Raw genomic sequence first — 12529 nt, 5'->3', positions numbered from 1 at the left:
CCAAAGGTCAGATTATAAAACCTGTCAAAACTTGAGATTTTGTTTTGTTTAAATTCAAATACTGTAGAAGTCTTCAAGGGACACGGTTCATTTTAAGTATGTTTTTTACATCTTTAAAACAGTTTGCGTGTAATGAAATTATCATGGGATGATATGAAATGTTGTCTGACCTCTATCTCGTAGGTCATTGCATAGTGAAGTAAGTATCTTGAGTATATGTGGTTTGTCGGTTTCAGTGTGAGTTTAAGAACTTTGGATTTATTGGCATGGGAGGAACTATGTTTCTTGATGTGAATGGACATGTCTAAGGGAGACCACTTCCATGCATTGTCTAGGGGAGACCACTCCCATGGATTGTCCAGTTTGCGCTTCCCATGTGCTCCAGCTATGTGCTTTTGTGTAGGTACAACGTCAGAACTTACATGTTTCTCACCACTTTGCAAATAGTGATCATCATAAAACAAGTTTATACAACTGTTTTTTGTACAATGTCAGCTGTTTTGAGAATTTGAGCTACTGTCAGTAGATGCATGCTAGTGAAGAGATGTAAAATATAATGGGTCTCAGTGATGTGAAGGACTGATGTTGTCTGTAGGGAGGTCCCTCCCTTAGCAGCATCAGGATTTGTTGCCTTGATTAAGATATTTTGTTGAATCATGTCTGTGGTTGTGAGTTCTTTTGAATAGTAAATGTAGAGTCTGTACCAACAAGGGCTTTCTCACAAGTAGGGCTGACAAGAGAAGTTATTTGAATACTCTTCAGAGCAATGTTCCAACTTAATCCCTCTCAAAACACTTGTTCATTCTCTTTTAAATCATGCGCAGATACTCCAGCCTATGTCCAGTTTAAATTGGATTTTATATATGATTAGTGTCATTTCCTAGTCGAGATTCCATTTTGTAAATGTCCCAGCATCCTTTGCTCATTGTACCCCAATGGCATGGAATGTCATAATATTAATCATAACACTAACTGGATTAATTATGGCTGGTTGGCTTAGATCTTGAATATGCCAGAATAGAATAACACGTACATTTGATACATGGAAAATGGACTGGCTGTTGGGTCAGTGTCTAGTGTTCCACTTCTTTCTTGTCTACCAAGACACTGAAATGATGTCTTCAACTTTCAGTCTTTCAGCATGGTAGCACAATGGCCATTTCGGCAACATTGTAGATGTTCTGTGTGAAGGTGTATGTTGTGATCTGAACTACGCTGCAGATGGACAACTTTGGTACTAGTGTCCACCACTTCTCACAGTTAGTCTGAGATATATTGTGCAATGACAATAACAATGACTCCTTGGTTACACAACTCACCTGTGTCCACATTTCTTTCTTAACATTCTTCTTTGTATAGATATATATTATACTCAAGATAAGTCTTCAATGTATGCATGATCACATTATTTTATACATATTTGAGTAGATTTTGTTGTTCTAGTCAAACAGTTCAGAGATCAGGGCCTCCTTTCACAAAGCACTAAGGTGATCATAAGTCACTAAGGTAACCACAGTGCAATGTTAAAGAATGGGAGTTAAGGTTAAACTTAATAAAGGTTGCTTCATGAAAGGAGCCCATGGGTCTTCAATGGGTAACCGAATAACAAGGGTTGTCAGGTACAAGAGTTGTCTTGTACCATGGGAGTAAATTAGGATTCATCCCTGCTGGAAATGTCATCAAATATGTCATTTCTGTTTGTGTAGTGTGCACTGTATAAGACCATTTTGGACCATATGGGAGTGCTTCAGATGGGACTTTTTAAATCATCAGTGCTTCGGGTGTATAAAAATTGCATGATTTTAATGGGTCGGAATATGTGTCTGACATCCTCAAATAATATTTATGATTGCAGAATAACATTTAGAGGCATGACTTTATCCAGATGTATCTGCACTCCTTGTGTGGACACTTGATATTCATTCTATCTGTGTTTCATGTATCAGTATGCCTTTTATTGTTACCTGTTCTACAAAATCAAATACTTTTAGTAGTTTTGTTTACTTAGAGATCCCTCTCAATAGTTGTTACAAGCGAAAGGATTTAGTTTTGTTTTATTCAGTATAGTTTAGCTTGATGTAGTCAGACTTAAGTGATCATGTATTCCTTGTTGACAAGTGAGACAAACATCTGCATTACCATTCCCTCCAGTGGATAAGATTGGTGGATAATCTAAGTCAGAAACTACTCTGGAAGTCCTCTTCATCTCCAGTGTGAAGTAGTCAAAGATATCAGTTTCTCATTCAGTCACCATGACAACAAATTAAGTAAATTCAAACACATTTTGTGACTATCTATTCTGTTCTCAGCTTCAATTTCTGTGATAACTTTGGAATATAATATATAAAAATATAATATAAAATGATTGGAATAAACCTATCGATGTGTAACCAATGGTTTCATATGAATACTTTATATTGTTTATATCTTTTCGTAAGACACGGGAATGTTCTGATGAAGCTTGATCAATGTACAAGATGTATACCATATTTTTGTGGAAAATAGTTTATTTTCATTTGTTGTATTGTTTCACTTGAAAGTGGCCTTTAAGGTGGTACCTTGAAGCTATTTCTGGTGCTGTCATTCTACAGTGTAAATATGTTCTTAACTTATGCGTAGTAGGGTGCATAACAAACGAATGAAGATATTTACTGACGTGTGTACATGTCTGTTTGCTACCTCAGCGGTAGGTTTGAATGACATAATTGATATTTCTTGCAGTGTGTGTACATGTTGGTTCTTCTAGTTGGCAGTGGTATTGTGTTGTGTGTGCAATACATCTACTTGGTATCTGTTGATATTGACACAGATTTCTATGTTAATTGGTGTTGACCTTACAAATATATATTAACTGCATGTATGAATATTTTTTACTTAGCAATAGTGATCACATGATATTGAAAATACTGAATGAGATGGATAAATTATGTCACCTTTTTTTACATGTAAGTCATACTAAATGTTCTATTTTCATTTTTTTCTAAACTCTTTATGATGATTGTTAGTTTATGTTAGTATAGATATTATTTTGTGTTTGTACTGTAATTGAGTGTATGTCATTTCCTGTTATTGTTTTTCCTCTTGAAAATACACAAATAATTGCTTGGGGTCAAGACAAGGAAGTCAGTGCAATAAAGCAACAAACCCCTCACATTCAGTTGTTAATTAGGAAGCATTAGTACATTATACATGTGCCGAGTCCATCGCTTGAATGTATTTAAATGGTGACAATTTAATTGGTGGTTAGATTTAAGACCATGTTATGGCCTGGATGCCTTAACCTCTGGACGATTCCTGTTTCAAAGAATTTAGAAAATTGCTTTACTGCATATCCAAGATTTGTTTAGAGGTTTGGTTATCTTGACCATTTATCTGAATGTGGGCGTCAAGACATATCTCAGATTTGTTAATCCAGATGATTGTTTATCCAGACCATCAATAAGGTATAGTGTGGATTAAAGAAATTGACATTACCTGTGTGTAAGTCTGTTGTCACTGTCTGTGTGTTTAGCATGGTTCCATCTCAGGGGACATACACACATGTATATAGGCATATATCCTTTATGATGGTGAAAAGTATATTTTGCTGCATATGTATATGTTAAGTATATATTTTCTACATTTCAAACACTGAAAACAGTGGCTAAATTCTGGTTGTTCAATGGTAGAGTCGAAGTCCAACTCGCAGCACAAAGATATCACAGTAAAGTCGTCCTTATGTAACAACCTGTGTCTTTATCGTCGGATAACGCATGCTTCTCATCTTGCTGAGTGTGTCCTTTGTACACTTCTATGTAGATTTTGTAATATCAATAAAGAATACAATCATTATGGAATCTGGTTTATATGTTTTGTTTGGTTGTTGCCTAAACTTCACTTAACTATATTTCATCTGTGGGGGTGGTGAGGTAGCCTAGCAAGTGCTTAAAGCACTTGCTCATCACACCAAGACCCGGGCCTAGAAATTACTGAGATAAAAATATTGTGAGTCCCCATTAAACCATCAAGATAAAACACAAACAAGCCTATAATAGTCAAGCATACATTGAATGAAAGATAAGCAAGGTTACAATGCATGACAGTGCAGATTTCTGATGCAGTATGATAGGGTCACAAATGTCCATAATCAACAAGGTCTCAATCCTTGCATATACTCTGATTGAGGTTTGTTGTCAGCTGTTGAAAGTTCAATGTAGATGAGGCCTCTTGTGCGGTATTGATATGTCAGTGTTAGCAGACAGATGTATCCAAAGTAGTATCGGATTCCCATACCTCTCAGCAAACAATCGTTCACATACCAGGCACGTATCAAGCCATTTTATCCATGTAAGCCAGGTAGGTTGCAACAATTTGTATTCTTATAGTACTGCCCAACCTTTTCAGCAAGAATCAGCCTGTGTAAGCCTGCTTTTGTTTTGTTTTGTGCCTTTTTTTGTAATGGTAGTACGCCCCTGAAGGGTCTGGATTTTTCAAGCAACAGCCATGCCTCACTGCATTTATTTACATATTACTGGGATATCCTACATAGCTTACACCATCCTGCCAGTCTAATTGAACTTGGTCTCAGTATTATTCGCTACACTCCTACACTGAGTGTAACAAACCTTTGCACGACCTATGACCATCCAATCAAACACTAGACGGCTGAACGGATTTAACGAGTGAGACAAAAGCTACTGTTCATAGTTTGGCGGGCCTTGCAAAATTCCGCTGTCACTGACACTGATCCCTTTCGTCTTTAAACTTCGATGACCCATAATAACTCATTCTCATGACACTGCATACCAACAGAAGTTAACTAATAGTACCTTTTATCCCTTTTACCGCGAAGCGAGGGATATATGCTCGAGTGTAGCAACACCCAAATGGTGGCAGTCGTAAACTCCAGAAATGTTATTATGAAGTCTGTAATGTCTTGTAATAACTGGCATGTAACATTGCCCAAATACACCAATTTGGGCTAAACAAAACGCACCCATATCCCCTGAGCCACACTGCACGTGATTTAATGGAATAAGGGTCCCACTGTAATTCAATCTTTAAAGTCATTTTTAAAACAATTGCACACGTCAGAACTTCTTCCTGTCAGATAAAACAAATCCCTCCACATCACAAAGTTGCAACACAGGGAAATGCCAGACTCAAAGCCATTGGCATGCTGAGAGTAGGGACGAGCTTACGACAGGTTGCCAGACATTTTCATTTCGTCTCCAGTCACTGGAACAGTGAAATGCCGCCCACGTAGTGGCAGACCTCTGAAAATGACGCGACGTGAAAATCTTGTAACGTCATCATATCGCAACAGAACAGATCTTGCTCAAAGTCACCGGAAAATACGAGTTCATCGGTTCAGTCCCCGTTCTACTGAGCGTCTTGTTTATGGATGTGAATTTCACTGACCCACCCTCTCACTTTGCAGTGCACCAGATTTTCATCTTGTAATGATGTCGAAACTGTTTGTTTCAGGTTTGTAATCGAAAATGGTCAAAGTAAAGTTTGAAACGATACAGTGATTCTTAGCCTCATTTCTTTCTGTTAAGTAGACTGTTTCATGTTATTGATATTATATAACATATATTTGATATGGTCCCGTACAACCTTTACAAATACAGCTGGACCGTTTCATTGGGTACTGCTAAGCTTTTGATGCTGAGTATAGATGTAGACTCCATGCGTTCTTCACAGTCATCAAAGTATAAGAAAGGTCCCTGTCAGGTTTGGTGACCTTAACCTTCATTTCAGGGTCACAGAGGGACTTATATATTTTCACTCTTATTAGCGAGATATTTCCAATACCATTCACTGGAATATCTTCATATTCGACACTATAACAGAAATGAAACTGATTAGTTGTTTACAGGTTTTCAATGTACTATGGTTTCAACATCAGACAACTTACCATCAGGGTAATGATGATAATAGTTCCAGGCAAGCTCAAAAATGCCCTGATTCAAGACACACTTTGGGTTGACTATATATCTTGCTTAAATAAAGCCTGGAGCTCAGAGCTAAATGCTCGAAACAAGGTAAAAGCCACCAATACATTTTCTGTGCCAGTGCTCTCCTATCCCTTGGAGTAGTTGATCGGACAAAACAAAACATCCGGAGTCTTGAACGCCTTACCAGAAGGATCATGTCTGATAACAGAGCACACCACCCTCGCTCCTCTCTTAATCGTTTATACATACTGGGCATCCATTCCAAAACATCAATACGGATGCAATGCTTCACAGCACTGGGGAAGAGCACTTTGAAATATGTTGAACAAAACCAGTAGAGAGATGTGCTGACCATAGCCGTTATCACAGGAGCCAATTCAGCAATGCATTGCTTTGTCTTATAGGCTGGAATTGGTTTTAACTACAACTTTGTTAAGCGACTGCAAAATAATATCCAGAACTGTGCTTTCCGAAACTAGTTCGAAGTTCCAAAACACTGGCCGTGATATTTTGAAAACGTTAGTGGGTTGGCTGGAGACTTACTAACCGACTTAATTTGTCCGACAAATAATCCCAGAACCGCTGTGGAAGATCAGACTTCGGAAAGTTATTCGAAAGAGGTCTTCCTTTTCCCGATTAATTCATTAGTGACTGAGAAGCGTTGCTTTGGTGACACACTCTCTGTGATTTTGTTACAGAAATGGCCCTCCCTTGCATTTTCAAACGCAGCTTCAGTAGTGTGCCTTTCATGTATAAAATGTTTCTATGCACTGTTTGATGACTCTTTCTCCACTTCTCTTTAGCCCGTCTGCGACACCGTCGCAACTTTCGAACATCGTCAGATATCCAAGGAGTTGGTGGGCGATCTTGAATACGTCTAGTGACACGTGGAGCATGTCGATCGAGTATTTGGTTGAGGTCTCTGGTATTGTTTATTGTATTCAAGGCTTCCGACCCATAAGGAGTTACAAGGAGTTACATACATACATACGTACGTACGTACGTACGTACGTACATAGATATGCATGCCTAAAATACACAATACAAAGACAATTTTGAAATTACTTGGATAGCCTATCATTTCTCAAGACAACAGTATGTTTTACAAATAGAGAAAGGTTACGGATAGCAGTTTAGTTAAATAGTCACTGAAGAATGCCTCATTTCGAAATATGCTGTTTTGACATTGTGGATTGACTAAATGCTTTGACTTCATCATTAAAATTACCAGACAGAGATTTGATGTTCCCTGATGTGATGAAGCGTTTGGATGTTTTAGGGCGAAACATCCTGACCTGTACCTAAGGACTGTAGACTCACATGACAACGCACGACAATCCAACCTATGGTTTGGCCACGGCGATATGTCTGTCTATCCACCAGCTGGCAAGAACCATGCTCATCTACCATCATTTTAAGCTGCTGCTTGTTATGCACAAAATGTCGGAAATGTCGTATCGCGATAGTATCGTATCGTGACCTCTGTATCGAGATGCGCATTGTATGGCGAGACACTTGTATCGTGACACCCCGATTTAATTGCATGTTAAGCTTGTCAGCAAGATATCTCAAGAACGGTCCCTTGGTGTATCTTCACAGACTTTCCAGATTCCTCTTGGATGCTTTTTGATAAGTACTTTCTGTATTACTGTTATAGCATCTTTATTACTATTATAGCATATTTTATACACCATGGCATTCATGTCAAGGTAAAAGTGTGTATTGAAAATATTTGCCTGTTTAGACAGGTTGACTGGTCTGAAACTACGACCTTCACTTTCATTACTTTTTAAGTTTGATTTCATCATTTGGAGAGGGGGATTATGTCACCTTAGTGATAATGCTTGTTGTTACCCTGCCTAGTGCCAGGCATTAAGGGAATAAAACAAGGAATCTTGGGGGTTCCATCCTGGGTACCAAGACAGGTTCACATACGGTACTTAATGTTACCCTGACTAGTGCCAGGCAGTGAGGGAATTAAACAAGATCTGGGTGTGTATCCATGTTCCACGGTTCATGGCGATTTCTGTAAAAGTGCCAATAGTTCTGACCAACATTCAACCAAAACAGGAATGCGTGTCTCTTCATACCGGTAGTACGTACCTACCTGTCCTTAATAACCCGGTAAATGGGGAACAGATTTTTCTTGGATGTGTTGATCTTTTTAGACATTTTTAGGATATTGCTCATACATAATTATCTCATCTTTCTAGATTTGTTATCGGAACATTTTTTTTGCGATGTTCAGCCTTATGTACACTCTATGCAGGCATTCCAGTTTTCATGTTAACTAGGAGTCATGAGAAAGTGTGCAAGATTATGCAGTACCGACAGAGGCGGCGCTCAACCGGGTTCGTTGAAAGACGAGAAGTGAGTGAGTGAGTGAGTGAGGTATGTTTTACTCTGCAATTAGCAAGATCCCGGTGTAGAATAGGCCTTCAGCAACCCATACTTGCCATAAAAGGCGACTGTGTTTGTCGTAAGAGGCGACTAACGGGATCGGGTGGTCATTCTCGCTGACTTCTGCGTATCGAGTGAACGCTCTAACCCACTATGCTGACTTAAACGCCCCAAAGACGAGAAGAAAAGTGGAAATATGTCGGCATATGTAGAAATGTCAGATGTTGGAGATAGGCGCAACTTCAGAACAGGAAATAGGTTTTTTTTGATGAATTTACGACCTAATTTATCATGAATTCAGACTGACATAGAAAACCAGCCCTGTTCTCATACGTCTTGCTTACAAATATACCGAAAACTTTTGACGAAAACGTCAGCCAATAGGCAATTTATTGTAATATTTCCCCGTTAGATATAGAGATATTTTAAGTCTAAAAGTGTTGGAGATCACTTTGATGAGGACTCGACGCGATCTTTCATGATCATACCCATCCTCGATAACTCCAGGCTGTACGTTCCGATACATTTCCATCATGGAGGGCGTATAGTGGAACGTACAGCGTGAAGATATCGAGGATGGGTCATACCTCGACCTGTAGGTCTGTTTGACGTGTATGTATAAGTTTATTGGGGATGAGATAACATTGAAAATTACAGATGCCTTAATTGTTATGATCCGAAAGCTGAAAGGCACGATCAGCACGAAATATGGCTCTCGTATTGCTGATGGGACTTTACTTTGAAACTGGACCATAAACGGTTTTCGTTGGACAGGGCAGTCTCCCCGCCCCTTCTGCTTTGATACGTGTCATCTCGCGACCAAATTATACATCATATTAACAAAATAATACTCCCCCTCGTGGAATGCGGGATTAAGAAGTAATCATTGATCGCGCGTTACTGATTACTCGACCTTGGCGGCTTTCCCGAAGAACAGTCTTGTTCCTAGATGCGAGTTGGTTGTTCTGTTTTCTCGCGTAAGATACACTGAACAGCGAAAGAAACACCACTCTGTTTTGTTTGTTTTGTTGTTTTTTTGTTGTTTTTTTTGTGTTGTTTGTTGCTTTTTTGGGGGGTCAAGGTTTTGAATAAAAGACGCAAACATGAACCCTTACGTTTTGTGAGATTTCACTTTTTCGAAACTTGCGTTTCTTTTCCTATTCAGTATGTGTTGATAACACGTAGAAAATGATAAAGATTTACAAATACTTTATGGTGTCTTTGGAAAATGACATTGATACTGTGACATAACCGGGACCGATAGCAGTAACAGAGCCAAGGAGCTTTCATCTGTATTGTATGTACATCGTCCACGTTGGACAAATCAAGCGCATGTCACACATACATTCGTGGCATCCTCGCAAATGGGCATCCGTTAGACACGTTTATCGGCGATGATTCGGTGAAACCAAATGATATAATCCTAAGTTCACCACCTTCATCGCCAGTATAATCAGTAGATGCTCTGTGTCATAGATGGAGTGGATATATAACACGGACGACTGTCACAAACCTTTCTATGTCTGTCGAATAAACATTCGTTAATTTTGTTCAACTTTACTCTCTTCTACTTTGATAAATCGTTACCATTTCCTTTCTGTGTTGCCTTAATCCATTGTACCCCATATGTTACCATTGGCATTGCCTTCATGCATGTATTACGCGGCATCCTTTCATGTTTCGGGGCGGTGGGGTAGCTTAGTGGTTAAAGCGTTCGCTTACCATACCGGAAACCCGGGTTTGATTCACCACACGCGTGAAGCCCATTTCTGGTGTCCCCCGCCATGATATTGCTGGAATAATGCTCATTCACTCACTCAATCCTTTGATGTATCTCTCAGATATTCTGCATAACTGTTTATGATACTGTATTTCAATACGGATTAACACTGCGCTCTTTAGTGACGATCATGATCATGAATTATAGTGTACCGAGTGTTCTATATCCAATACTGCATGATAATACCGTATGAGATTGTGAGCCTTGACATGTATCGTGACTAATGTCAAAAAGGAACTCGCTGGTCAGAAATAAGATATGTATTAAACGTCTTTATGTGACGATAAGTCTATTACGCATGAACATAGATGAAGGAAATTCGATACACGGATGAAGATATTTAGTGTTGTCATTGTCAGCATTAATTCCGTTCACCCACTGCACGAGTGGACACAATGAGGTGTCCAGGTTAGTACCTGATGACACCACCCCTTGCAGCCGTCACTGCTTGACACCTCTTAGAAGGGATTGCACAAACTGTGGATTTCTGCTTGGGGAAATCTTCGCAAATTTCTCCAGCAACTCGTTGTTACACGAGCTGTTTGGGGCGAGCATTGTGTTTGAACAGCACCCTCCTGGCCTTTGGCGGTTAAAAACTGGGAGGAGGAGAGGTCGCAGGATTTGGTCGATGTAGTGATTTTTTGTAAGATTGCCATGTAGGACATGGCTGCCCACACCATGACGCTTACACACTGAGTCTGTCCACACAGTTTCGCGCAAAGCGTTCGTGTCGATGTTGATGGACACCGTTGTCGCCCATTCCACTGTTGCAGGAGGAAAAACTGTTCACCGCCGAACCAAACGCGTTGCATGTGAACCTGCTGAAATAGCTGGGGACGTCGTTGTCGGTGTAGTCGTGTCAGTATAGTTCCAACTTTTGGTTGATTTATGATAGTTTGGTCGGATATTCTTCGAAGACCAGGTACCTGTCATGGAGTGTGCATTGCTGTAGCAAATCTGGGACATCCCTGCTTCCAAACGTCCAATGGCGATATTTCGGTCAATAGCATTCAGTCTTGGCATTTTTCTAGTACAATGCACCTGAGTAGAGCTGAAGTAATGGGTCACAAATATGGTATCAACTCACCAAAGTCTTACATTTGGACACAATACACAACAACTACGACATGCATAATTATCGGGATTAAACCATAAGAATGGTGTGAATGACGATTGCTCTCAAAATATATTGAAATGAACGCTGAAAAGGCCTGTGCGTTTCTATTCAGCGATACGTAAACTATTGTACGAGATTGTGTATCTTGACATGTGTTTGCATGTCATGTTTTAAGCATTCATGGAGCTGTTAACTTCATTCAGTAGGAATGCTCAATGTCCCTGGATAAGCAAACCTCATTACAACCCAGTAATATCCCACAAAACATATATATATATATATATATATATATATATATATATATATATATATATATATATATATATATATATATATATATATATATATATATATATATATATATATATATACTGGACATAGTAAGTCAGGGATGCTGGTATTTTTTATGATAGATATTTCATCAGTGTGTCAATGAGTAAATAGATCATTATTCAAAATTTCACAATGTGCATATATCTATTATATATCACTATTATCACTATTTTTGTCCAGTATACATGTAAATAGACAATACATGGTATAAGCTGATCAGCGTGTGTGTGCTTCTATAAATCATTATAACGAACTGCAGAACTTTGTTGCATAGATTCAACAGAACATGTCAGATTCGTTGATTATCTAACAATTAACCTCGTTGTTTGTTCGCGCGGGTCTGTCTGTTGGATGCTATGGTGCAAAATCTAATTCGTCACCTAGCACGGGTCATTTGTCGCTTCTTTAGATATGTGAGTGTGATCGAGTGAGTGAGTTTAGTTTTACGCCGCTTTTAGCATTACAGCAATATTACGGCTGAGGACACCAGAATGAGCTTCACTTACTACATACTCATGTGGGGTATCGAACCAAGTGACCGCTTTAACCACTAGGCTACCCCACAACTAAGTTTATATATGTAGGTACTTGGGCGTTATAAAAACGCATACATGGGCAGGATTCTCTACAAGAATCATATATGACCCCTGAACGTAGTTATTGCATTTTGTCGCGTATGCAACAAATGACAAACGGCTTGTCTTCCACAACCGGATTGACTTTTTTCATTGATAACCCTACTGGTATGTGGGTCAAATTAGAGAGTAACTGTGTTCTTCCTGTCAGATGAATTTTTGTTATAGAATTGCCGACTCAGGGGGAGATTCGAGTGAAGCTTGGCGGTAACTTTCACCACCAAAACACAATATATTTTTTTACGTTACAATTTTCCGATTTATCTTTACCACCATACACTGTAAACAAGTAGTATGTCACCCGAATGTCGATTTTCATATACTC

General features: G+C 39.0%; 1 protein-coding gene across 1 annotated transcript in view; it reads right to left on the bottom strand.

Annotated features, from left to right (window-relative positions):
- LOC137255252 (large ribosomal subunit protein eL27) overlaps positions 1-12529 on the bottom strand; it is a 271307-nt gene that overhangs the window by 68143 nt on the left and 190635 nt on the right. The window lies entirely within an intron of this gene.

Source organism: Haliotis asinina, chromosome 11 (assembly GCF_037392515.1).
Source record: "Haliotis asinina isolate JCU_RB_2024 chromosome 11, JCU_Hal_asi_v2, whole genome shotgun sequence".
NCBI classification, from domain to species: domain Eukaryota; kingdom Metazoa; phylum Mollusca; class Gastropoda; order Lepetellida; family Haliotidae; genus Haliotis; species Haliotis asinina.
This window is presented reverse-complemented; position numbering and strand designations above follow the sequence as displayed.